Raw genomic sequence first — 13160 nt, 5'->3', positions numbered from 1 at the left:
AAAAAAATAAAATAAAGTGAACTAACACATTCTGGAAAAAAAGAAAAAAAATTAAATACAAAACAGCAGTGCGGAAGATTTGCACGTTATTGGACAAGCAAAAAAATTGAAATAGAATTTGAAAGAAATGACAGTGGGTTGGTCTGTCGGTTTTCGCAACGAATAGGAAATAGAAAATATTGAGAAATCATAACGGCTGGTATGTTTTTCGCACTCATGCGACCTTTGGTCATATGATGACGACTTCCAATGAAGAATCTTTAGTTTTTGTTGTCTATTATTTCGTAAAAATAATAGAAATAGAACTTAAAAAGAAATTACAGTGTTACATCTTCTGTTCGTTTTTCGCACTCATGCGACCTTTGGTCATATGATGACGAATTCTTAGAAATGTAATATCCTGACTTCATTCTCACAAGTCTCTTGTAACAAATCATTTCAGCTAGCAAACAACTTAGTTTAGCGCAGACGAAATCGTCGCAGTTGACAACAGTTCAACACATGACGCGAATAATTTATATTTTCGCACTCATGCGACCTTTGGTCATATGATGACGACTTCCAATGAAGAACTTTTGATTTTTGATTGCTATTATTTCGCAAAAATAATAGAAATAGAACTTAAAAAGAATTTACAGTGTTGTATCTTGAAAAAGTTTTTTTTATCGCACTCATGCGACCTTTGGTCATATGATGACGAATTCTTAGATTGAATATTTAGTTATATTTTCGCACTCATGCGACCTTTGGTCATATGATGACGACTTCTTGCGAAGGATCTTTAATCTTTGGTATACTATCATTTCGCAAAAATAATAGAAATAGAACTTAAAAAGAAATTACAGTATTGTATCTTTTGATTTGTTTCTCGCACTCATGCGACCTTTGGTCATATGATGACGACTTCTAGTGAGAATTTTTATAATTTTTGTTCACTATTATTTCGTAAAAATAATAGAAATAGAACTTAAAAAGAAATTACAGTGTTGTATCTTTAAGTTATTTTCGCACTCATGCGACCTTTGGTCATATGATGACGAATTCTTAAAAGAATCAATTGATATTTTCGCACTCATGCGACCTTTGGTCATATGATGACGACTTCCAGTGAAGAATCTTTGAATTTTGTTTACTATTGTTTCGCAAAAATAATAGAAATAGAACTTAAAAAGAATTTACAGTGTTGTGTCTCGAACAAGATTTTTTATCGCACTCATGCGACCTTTGGTCATATGATGACGAATTCTTAGAAGAATTAATTGATATTTTCGCACTCATGCGACCTTTGGTCATATGATGACGACTTCCAATGAAGAACCTTTGATTTTTGTTTGCTATTATTTCGCAAAAATAATAGAAATAGAACTTAAAAAGAATTTACAGTGTTGTATCTTGAAAAAGTTTGTTTTATCGCACTCATGCGACCTTTGGTCATATGATGACGAATTCTTTGAAAAAAACTTTAACATTCTTGTTTTCGCACTCATGCGACCTTTGGTCATATGATGACGACTTTAAGAGAAAAGTGTCCAAAATCATTTTTTGTAAAAATAATATTCCGTAGTGATAATATCACGCAATGACAACACTCGTTAGTCAAAGAATCTCAAAAATAATATTCCGTAGTGATAATATCACGCAATGACAACATTCGTTGGTCAAAAAAGCTCAAAAATAATATTCCGTAGTGATAATATCACGCAATGACAACACTCGTTAGTCAAAGAATCTCAAAAATAATATTCCGTAGTGATAATATCACGCAATGACAACATTCGTTAGTCAAAAAAGCTCAAAAATAATATTCCGTAGTGATAATATCACGCAATGACAACATTCGTTAGTCAAAAAAGTTCAAAAATAATATTCCGTAGTGATAATATCACGCAATGACAACATTCGTTAGTCAAAAAAGCTCAAAAATAATATTCCGTAGTGATAATATCACGCAATGACAACATTCGTTAGTCAAAAAAGCTCAAAAATAATATTCCGTAGTGATAATATCACGCAATGACAACACTCGTTAGTCAAAGAATCTCAAAAATAATATTCCGTAGTGATAATATCACGCAATGACAACACTCGTTAGTCAAAAAAGCTCAAAAATAATATTCCGTAGTGATAATATCACGCAATGACAACATTCGTTAGTCAAAGAATCTCAAAAATAATATTCCGTAGTGATAATATCACGCAATGACAACATTCGTTAGTCAAAGAATCTCAAAAATAATATTCCGTAGTGATAATATCACGCAATGACAACACTCGTTAGTCAAAGAATTTCAAAAATAATATTCCGTAGTGATAATATCACGCAATGACAACACTCGTTAGTCAAAGAATCTCAAAAATAATATTCCGTAGTGATAATATCACGCAATGACAACACTCGTTAGTCAGTGAATCTCAAAAATAATATTCCGTAGTGATAATATCACGCAATGACAACATTCGTTAGTCAAAGAATCTCAAAAATAATATTCCGTAGTGATAATATCACGCAATGACAACACTCGTTAGTCAAAAAAGCTTAAAAATAATATTCCGTAGTGATAATATCACGCAATGACAACATTCGTTATTCAAAGAATCTCAAAAATAATATTCCGTAGTGATAATATCACGCAATGACAACACTCGTTAGTCAAAGAAGCTCAAAAATAATATTCCGTAGTGATAATATCACGCAATGACAACATTCGTTAGTCTAAAAAGCTCAAAAATAATATTCCGTAGTGATAATATCACGCAATGACAACATTCGTTAGTCGAAAAAGCTCAAAAATAATATTCCGTAGTGATAATATCACGCAATGACAACATTCGTTTGTCAAAAAATTCTCAAAAAAATTGAAATAGAATTTGAAAGAAATTATAGTGGTTTTGAAACTCTACTCTACGCACTCATGCGACCTTTGGTCATATGATGACGACTTCTTGGTAGAAGGTTTTAAGATGGAATCTCGATTGTTTGTTTGTTTTCGCAATTGCGTGTGACTGTCAAAGAGTGAACAGTTTTGTGTTGTTGATTTTTTTTAGACTAGTTTGTAGGACATGGTTTTTTGTTAGACTTTTTTTTTCGCAATTGCGTGTGACTGTCAAAGAGTGAACAGTTTTGTGTTGTTTTGTAAGACTTGGTTTTTGTTAGACTTTTTTTGAGACAAAGACGCAATAAAATTGAAATAGAATTTGAAAGAAATTGCAGTTTGGTTGGGTCTAGTTGTCTGATACGAATAGGAAATAGAAAATATTGAGAAACTTCAGTGGTTGGTTATGTTGTCTGATACGAATAGGAAATAGAAAATATTGAGAAATTACAATGGATGATATGAATTTCAATTTGATACGAATAGGAAATAGAAAATATTGAGAAATCTCGGTGGTTGGTTTTTGTTTCTGAACGAATAGGAAATAGAAAATATTGAGAAATCTCAGTGGTTGATTTAAGTTCTGAACGAATAGGAAATAGAAAATATTGAGAAACTACAGTGGCGATCAATATTATTTGCATATCAACTCTACACTTCCCAACGAATTGTAAATAGAAATATATAGAGAAACTCTAGTGATTGGTTTTAAGTCTGATTGAATTGTAAATAGAAATATATAGAGAAATTTGAGTGCGTTGCTTTCTTAGACTTTTGCAAAAATAATAGAAATAGAACTTAACAAGATCTAACAGTGTCGATAAAGACTCTTTTCGCAAAAAAATTGAAATAGAATTTGAAAGAAATCACACTGCGATGGTATCGGATGAATTGAGGTTAGGCACCTCGAGACGTTAGAGCATGACCAAGCGCATGCGGCTTGGTAGCCGGTTGGCAAGACATAACCTAGCACTTTTTACCGTTCGACGCCATCTTGGAAATTGCCGGAACGTCCCGGCCACGTTGATCAATTTCTTGATGATACACGATTATCCCAAAGATTGCTCTCCGTAAGACGTTTAGAATCGTTTCCACCGACACTTGGCATCTTTTTTGTTAGACTTGATGTAGATAACTAATCTGTAACAAGAGAAATAACATGCAATCAATAATTTGCTTTTAAAATGTATCCAGGTTTTTTTCTGCAAAAACTTGCATTTGATAAAACTTACCATTTTGTCAGCTTCAAAAAAGCACATCGATTATTGTTAGAAGTATTGCTTCGAATCTTCCTTACATAATCGAGAACATTCGTTTCTGCACCGGATGAGGGGCGTAATCCCAGGGCTCCGCCATTTTGGATCCACCATTGACCATGGCGTGGTCTCGGTTAAAAAATCACTTTTGCCACCTTTTTAGGGCTTTCAGGACCAATTCACTGAATACTTTTGATTCAACACCATCCGATGCACTTTTCAGCACTATTGATTAACAATTTGAACGCTCTGTACAGCTTCAATCTTCACTTTTCACAGATTTAGCCATGATTCACCACTGACTGCTGGATGAGAGAGTGAGAGAGAGCAAGCAAACCACGAGGGCTGCTGCTCTCACACTGTGTGTTCACTGTACGATTGCTGAGAAACGAATGATGCTGACGTATGCTCACAGGGCGCTTTTGTACTGCCGGCAGGTAACCGACGTACGTCGCCCCGTCGCGCTGTCGGTAGTTGTTTTTGCCTTTGGTGCGTTTGCCTGTGCCAGGCAGCTAACGCATGCTGGTGTTGGTACCACCGGGCAGCAACTTTCTCGGTAGAAGTAAGGAAAACAACAGCGAAGAAATTGATTACCTTCCAAGTGGTGATGATTTTGGGCGAATTTGACATGATTTTTCATGATTTAAAAAGAATTTTTCAAGTTGAACCTTGAAAACAGCTTCGGAAAGTATGTCTGACCAACGATATTGATTCACATGTCTGTCATTGTAAAGCATTAGCCGAAATAAATGGCGTTTATGGAAGGCTTTTGAAGAATCTCATGGTGTTTAGCAAAGTTTTCTCTTGAAACATGAGTTATTTAATCAGACAAACCATATTAATCTCTCTCAAACACTAACGTCTACTGTTTCACAAACAATTTCCAAAGCATCCAGAGCAAAAAATCAAACTAAAACCCAATTTTCATCCAAAATTTTTCAAACAATCAATCGATCGACCCCCTTTTGCGTCACCCTGTGCACCCGGCAGACTGGCAGTTGCGCACCAACACACGCGTTTCTCCCGGTAGAGTGTGTGCGTGAACGACGGCCAAACCCGGTTTCTGCCACCAACACACCAAGCAGGGCCCGGCGTTTTGACGGTTGAAGGAGAATGCGAAAAAAAAATCCCGCGAAACTGGTCAACTGACGCGCTGCTGCACGTGTTTAAAGGGCTGACGGAGTTTGATTTGGAAAAACTGGATGGACTTTTCGAGAAGGAGTTGATTGTTTTTATGGGTGCAGATATGGAACTTTGAGCCAAGTAGAACACCATTAACCGGGGTAAAAAGAGCTACAATACAGTCATCCCACATATTTGGAACGGTTCACAGATTGGCCAATGTTCAAAAAATCGTAGAAAATCGATAATATAACATAATGAATTGCTTTTACTTTCATGTGAACACGCTGAAAAATGTTTTATAGAATCAGCCTGTACGAGGTTTGAATCAACAATTTTTTTGCGTTGCCAAATCAACAAAACTTTTTGATGATTCAAATATGCCTTATTTTTCTGCGTGAAAGCTTGTCTTGTTTTCTGTCGGTTGATGTACCGATTGATTGAATTTTTTTACGTTTCATATCATTTTTTTTAAACAAAAACGTTTTTTAGGCGGTTTGTGCCTTCCTCAATTCAACTTGATCAACTTGATTCATTATTTATTCCATCAGATTGGGTAGTCAGATCTTTATAATTCAGGGCACTTATGTCCTTTTTAACTTTTGATAGCGTTGTCTAATCTTCAATCTTTTGAACTCGTTGAAAAGATCTTTTGATTACCTATCCAACGACAGGTCGCTCTAAGATTCGACCTCTAAAAAGTGCATTAATAATATGCATCTTTTGAACTCGTTGGAAAGGTATTTTGAATACCTTTTTAAAAATGCATAACATGACAGGACCACCTTTTTACAATCTTCCGGACTTTTGTTAAAATCGTTTTTAGAATAACTTTTAAGGGACCATCCATAAACCACGTGGACACTTTAAGGGGGTATGGCGATTGTCCACGCTCCATACAAAAAAGAATTTTTTTGTATGGACAATTGTCCACGAGGGGGGGGGGGTTTCGAGATTTCCAAAAAAGTGTCCACGTGGTTTATGGATGGTCCCTTAAAGTACCTAACTAAACTTTATAATTTTCAATAGCGACTTATGGGACCCCAAGACAGATCGTATGAGACCAAGACGGTCCAAATCCAGTGCCGAGATAATCCAGTGCAAATTTTTTTGATCAACATCCCACCACACACACAGGTTTTTGCGTTACGTAATAAAAGAACGATCCCATAGGAAAACATTAACATTGATTAGCTTTTTCATAGGTATGGCAGAGATTTTATCAATTGATCACTCATGGTTTTTTTTGGTTTTGATGACTTTATGATCAACAGTATAAGGCTTTCTTTTCAGAAATTTACCAACATGACCAAACAAATAATACGGGTCTAATTATTTCGGCCAGGGAACCCCCAGATAAAAATTGTGCCCGATCTGAGCAATTTTGATTTCTTTTTCATGCTGTTATCGTAGGGAATTGCTGATATGATATTATTTTCGATTTTGTTAGGCTTGTACAAATTTTATTTAAAGGCAAATACTTTGATAAATATTAGTGGCAGCCTTATACGTGTTAAGGGACAAAACAATATCTTTTGTGCCAGAAATTTGGATGGAGCAAAATCTAGTGCCAGAATATAAAAAGTAAATAATTCTAACACTATTTATACTCTTCAAAATTTTGGAAAAAGTACACGAGAAGGGGGGGGGGGGGGTGTTTTAAAAATACCCCTCCCCCTATTTACTTAATTGAAAACATATTAAAAAAAAACATTTATTTTATCTTGCAAGATCTCATAAAAATCAATTTAAAACATATATTCCATTTCTTTTCAAGAACTGCTCAAGTTTGAACTAACTCCCAAAATATTAAAAAATAGTCTCATAAAATTAACCAACTGTTCTTGATTAAATTATCCCAACATATCTTTGATTATTCATATATCAAAGAAAGGGAAATGCGTAGAAATAAAAAAAAAATCTACCATTTTAATAAAATGTACAAAATAAATCTTAATAACTGTTCTTCCTGCAATTTTTAAACTCGGAAACTGTTCCTTAAAAAAATCTGTCCCTTCGATTTTCAGTGTTAAGAAACGAAATTTTGGAGAAATTATTCTCTTTTCAATGAAAATATCGCCTTAAAAATCAAAAAGTTATTCTGGAGTTAAAAACCTCTATTTTATTCCACCTGGGGTGAGATAGAGCCTCTCTTACAAAAGGAATATAACGGCAGTTGACCTGATTTTATCATATAACTGAAAAGCGCTGTTTTTTGCCACATTCGCCATGGTCGAGTGTAAGCTTTTACAGTCCAGACTCGATTATTGAATTACAAAGCTGGGTAATTCTCTACCAACTCACACGAAATCGGGAAAAGTTGCCCCGACCCCTCTTCGATTTGCGTGAAACTTTGTCCTAAGGGGTAACTTTTGTCCCTGATCACGAATCCGAGGTCTTTTTTTTTGATATCTCGTTACGGAGGGGCGGTACGACCCCTTCCATTTTTGAACATTCGAAAAAAGAGTTGTTTTTCAATAATTTGCAGCCTAAAACGGTGATGAGATAGAAATTTGGTGTCAAAGGGACTTTTATGTAAAATTAGACGCCCGATTTGATGGCGTACTCAGAATTCCGAAAAAACGTATTTTTCATCGAAAAAAACACTAAAAAAGTTTTAAAAATTCTCCCATTTTCTGTTACTCGACTGTAAAAAATTTTGGAACATGTCATTTTATAGGAAATTTAATGTACTTTTCGAATCTACATTGACCCAGAAGGGTCATTTTTTCATCTAGAAAAAAAATTTCATTTTAAAATTTCGTGTTTTTTCTAACTTTACAGGGTTATTTTTTAGAGTGTAACAATGTTCTAAAAAGTTGTAGAGCAGACAATTACAAAAATTTTGATATATAGACATAAGGGGTTTGCTTATAAACATCACGAGTTATCACGATTTTACGAAAAAAAAGTTTTGAAAAAGTTAGTCGTCATCGATCATGGCCGTTCATGGTCACCCGCGACAGACACGGACGACGAAACAAAAAGAAACGCAAAAAGTAACTTTTTCAAAACTTTTTTTTCGTAAAATCGCGATAACTCGTGATGTTTATAAGCAAACCCCTTATGTCTATATATCAAAATTTTTGTAATTGTCTGCTCTACAACTTTGTAGAATATTGTTACACTCTAAAAAATAACCCTGCAAAGTTAGAAAAAAACGAAATTTTAAAATGAAAAATTTTGTTCTAAATGAAAAAATGACCCTTCTGGGTCAATGTAGATTCGAAAAGTACATTAAATTTCCTATAAAATGACATGTTCCAAAAATTTTTACAGTCGAGTAACGGAAAATGGGAGAATTTTTGAAACTTTTTTAGTGTTTTTTTCGATGAAATACACCAAATTTCTATCTCATCACCGTTTCAGGCTGCAAATTAATGAAAAACACCTCTTTTTTCGAATGTTCAAAAATGGAAGGGGTCGTACCGCCCCTCCGTCACGAGATATCAAAAAACGGACCTCGGATTCGTGATCAGGGACAAAAGTTACCCCTCAGGACAAAGTTTCACGCAAATCGAAGAGGGGTCGGGGCAACTGCTGTGTGAGTTGGCGGAGAATTACCCAGCTTGATTTTGAGTCGGAGCCAAAAGCAAATCCTATACCTTCCTTTAGTAAAAAAGGCAAAAAACCCAATCATAGCCTACCACCGTTTTGCCGAAGATATCAAATCGATCCGAAAAATCCTTGCCAAAATACAGATTTTTGTGTGAGGAAGAGCTCAACCATTGATCAACATTAAAAGAACATCAAAAATCGTAATGATTTTTCATTAAATATTATTCACAGAGACATTCAAAATATTATCTGAATATTTAAAAAATAATTGAAACTTGATTTCTAAAGTAATTTATCAACCTATGGTTCAAAATGAAATCAAAAGTACGCAAATTTTATCAAATTTAATTTTGGTTGGGAAAAACAACTTTTTGTTATTTGATTTTTGTAAGTTTCATATTTCTCTTCAATTTGAGAAAATTTTATAAACAAGACATTTGGTTGTAATTGAAAACTTACAAAGCCGCAGAAAAATTTGATTAGTTTCTTCATTTTATTTTTCGGGTATACGGAAAAAGAAAGATAACCTAGTAGTTACGTCTTAAGACAGGGTTGTCAGAGTTTATAAATTCTTCGATTCACTGGAATGGAAAACTCGACTGATCAGGACATAATCTTTATCAAAATAACGGAGATAGTATTTCAAAATTTTATGCGGTTTTGGCTTGGTTCAGTGCAGCTGGCTGATCTGGTTACACTGCAACAAGATACTATTGGATCTTTTTATGAAATTTTATAAAATCTTATCAATTTTAACATCTACTATTATAGTTCAGTGATGGTTTCAACACCTTGTCAGCACTAATTTAACCCAACCGCTGCCATTCAGCTGCTATCCATTGCCATAATCTTCATCATCTGCAACTTGAAGTGCACTTCCGACCATCCAAGATAAACCGTGGTCCTTGGCTGTGGTCAGAGCGGCTACCCTGCAGGAAACTTTTCCCGAGGAGACACACTACGAGAACCTGCTCGGGCTGAGAAAACAATATCCGTAAGTGAATATGAATTTTACACCAAAAGTCCCACTCAGTTAGCATCTTCATCCAGCTGACCAGCCTGGTGGTGGGTGAAGTTTGCCACCTCCAGCCATTGCACTGTTTGGTGTCCGCATTTATCGCTCGGAAGCCATGAGGTGGGGTGGCTTGATACTAAAAACAATTATGTGCGAACAAACAACTTTGTGATTACCCAATGGCGACTGCTGGCCGAGTTAGGGCTATAACTGCTAGTAGGTGGTATCCTGGAGAGATATGTATATTCCAGGCAAGTACGGCTCGCACATGTGCACAAACATTTTCCTCCAACTGAGGTACGAGAGCCATGTGGTTTGCATAAAGTGTTGAAAAGTTTTCCATGCTAGCGAGTACGAACACTTCTGAGTTTACTCCCAGGTAGGACATGATAATGGTTTTTCAGAGTGGGATAGTTTGCATACCTGAGAGGATCTGTGTCGGGTGAAGGACGAACATGGCACGAATCGGGTGTGAAGGACACAACAGCTGTAAGGGAAAGTGGGCAATCTTAAGAGGGTGAGGTTTTGATCAGTTAATTCATGTATAACCTAATCTCCACTATTGATTGTTGCTTTTATTATGAATAAATTTTAAAATCATCATCATTTTTTCAATATCAGTTCATAAATTAAAAACTATTTACATCTAGCATTGTTCACAGCATCTCCTACACCTAGTTTGTCTCGTGTTCACCCAGGCAGGTAGGATTCTAATTACAAAAGAATTATGAAAATGTTCGTTCATCCACTCCTCGGGTCTTTAAGCTCTGGAAGGATACACAACAAATTCCGGGCGGGTAAGAAACGTGCCTCCTCCGCTGCTTTGGGTTAGGAAATGAAATATAGAGATTTGCCTTTCAGGTTGATTACATCTTTTGTTTCAAGAGACCGGGCGGTACGTTTGTATGGTTTAACTATACCAGGTAGGAAGTTGGGAGGTGCAATGCGGTTGTCGGAAATGTAAAGTCTGGAAAAGCCGTTATTTTCCATGACGGAGGCCTCAAATCAAAGGTAGGACAATTGATATAGAATCCATGAAGCATTTGTAGTTAACATTAATTTGTTTCGTTGGTAAAGAAACAAATACATGATCCAAAAATTTAAGAATGCTTAAAATGCTGGAATTGAAGATCAAAGATATGGGTTCCTTTAAAAATTCATTCAACAACTTTTATTATTTCTAAAAAAATACAATGCACAGTGGTCCATATAGTCAAATTTAGAAAAAAAATGCAGTTTTAGATATTTGATGTTTTCGAACGAGTTGTTCAAAAAGGATTAGGAATGATGTCCAGAGAAAAAAAAAGATATATAAATTGTTTGTCAACCATTTCACGTTAAAAAAGATGCAATTTCAACACTCAAATATTTGAAAAACTGCAAGACACCAAGATGCAGAGCTTGTAGTAACAATTCTGAAAGGGGGTTTTATTTATTAGACTCATGATATCTTTATTTGCAAGGAAAAGTTGATGTTACACCATATTCTTTTTTTTAACGATTCTCGATTAACGCAACTTTTTTTAAGTCATGACTTAAAAAAAGAATGCCCATGACTTAAATCGAGAATATGACTTAAATTAAGAATCTTTGGGAATTCGTAATTTTTCGGAGAGTTTTCAAAATATATCAATTGTATGTTAATAAGTTATGATATTGAAACATGTAAGTATAGTTTTGGAACATCAGGGATGTTCTAGTCCATCCGAAACATCCGGAAATTTTGAGCAAGAGGTTTACCAAAGAAACAAGTCGAAACTTAAATATATAGACTACGGATCCTACCCAGACTACTTTAGTCAGTGTGGTAAGTTACAGTGAATTGTTGTAAGAACTTATTGGGATGAGCTGGGTCATCCAAGGACTCCCTAGAGTTAAGATCTGTGAATCTAACAAGCAAAAAGTCGACGGATTTTGAACCCGGAACATACCCGCATGACCGAGCCACGTAGCCCAGTGGTAACGCTTCCGCCTTGTAAGCGGTAGATCGGGGTTCAAATCCCGGCTCGGACCAACACAACTGGTGATCTTTTCCCTTCTGGAATCGATTGCTTAGATACGTGCTAAATTTTTCGTTTGCTTTGTGTTTGCGTTCCTTCATTTCGTCTTCAATTGCGCTGTCTTTGTTGGGGTTTTCAAAGTTCATCGTCAAATAGTATATTAAATTATCCCACGTTGTAAATTTCTCCCAGTACGTGAAGTACCACTTTCTAGCCTCGCCGCTAAATAACAGATAAGCTTGTTGTAATAATTCTTCCTGCGTCACGCGATTGGTTCTAGCTAGTATTGATACCTGTCTGATAAATTCTGTTACGGTTAAAGATCTTGGTTCTCCGCTGAAAACAATTTGCCATTTTTCAATCTTTGTTCTAAGGTGATGATAGTAGCTTGGGTGTTGGTAATCTTGAGGTATGTTTCCCTGTGGTCTATTCAAAATGGGTAGCTGATTATTACTGAAACGCGGATTATTGTTGGATGGCCCAGGTTGTTGGTAGTTATTTGGTTGTTCGGGTTGTTGCTGATTGGCGGAAGTGTTTACTGCTTGTTGGCTGCTAGTAGATGGGCCTTGATAGTTTTGGAAAAACTGACTATTTAAAGGTAACGGGTTGTTGTCCACCTGTATTGAATCAAGTGGATTTTGTGTCGGTACGGGGGGCAAGTTGCCAGCGCGATTGTTGTAGAAATGAGGTTTTGATCTATCTGGGTCACCCCTATTAGCGGTGTTGACTCTTGACGCGTTAGGTGTGATGGGTGGGGGTGGTTGTCGAATTCGGTTGCTAAGTGCTGTAGTGTTAATCCCTATGTTACATGTCTCCGGTCGATATCCCGTTTGCATTGAGACGTTTGGGGTTGTAAACTGGGCTAATTCATCTACGTAGTTGGAGAATGCTCCTCTGATTGTCTGTTTAATGAAGTCTTTTAACTCTTCCGTTAGTGCATGCGCTGCCGGGTTGGATTGAATTTGACTGGGTTGAAACATTATTGATTGTGTGCTACACTGTGGGAACTGAATGTTTCCGAAATTTCCTATCGATCGCGTGCCAAAATTTTCGTTCGTTTGTTGGTTGTGTAAATTTTGGTTTGGGATGTCATCACTCTCTGGCAATCTTGGTGAAGATGCTGAATTTGGGTTTAGAAAAGTATTGTTTGGGGTGGTCACGTTTTGAACTGATGTTGCTTGATTAATGGAAGGCGCAAATTGTGGCGCTAGTGGATTAAGTGGTCTTGATGCGTTTGGATCAATGTAGGAATTATGTTGCTCATTGCGCGTTTGTTGATCATTATAATACGCCTGCTGGTTAGCATTTTGTTGTTGATTTTGGTTAAGTTGAACGT

At 35.9% G+C, this 13160-nt stretch overlaps 1 protein-coding gene across 10 annotated transcripts in view; it reads right to left on the bottom strand.

The window, feature by feature from the left end:
• Positions 1-13160, bottom strand: part of LOC6040147 (ras-specific guanine nucleotide-releasing factor 2) — a 373188-nt gene that overhangs the window by 71118 nt on the left and 288910 nt on the right. Inside the window, exon 24 of one of the 10 annotated variants that reach the window (XM_038262902.1) lies at positions 10248-10311. The exons of the other annotated variants lie outside the window; for them this stretch is intronic. The gene's annotated coding sequence lies outside the window, so the exon portion shown is untranslated. The remainder of the gene's footprint in view (positions 1-10247; positions 10312-13160) is intronic. 10 annotated transcript variants of the gene reach the window in all.

Source organism: Culex quinquefasciatus, chromosome 3 (assembly GCF_015732765.1).
Source record: "Culex quinquefasciatus strain JHB chromosome 3, VPISU_Cqui_1.0_pri_paternal, whole genome shotgun sequence".
Taxonomy (NCBI): Eukaryota; Metazoa; Arthropoda; class Insecta; order Diptera; family Culicidae; genus Culex; species Culex quinquefasciatus.
This window is presented reverse-complemented; position numbering and strand designations above follow the sequence as displayed.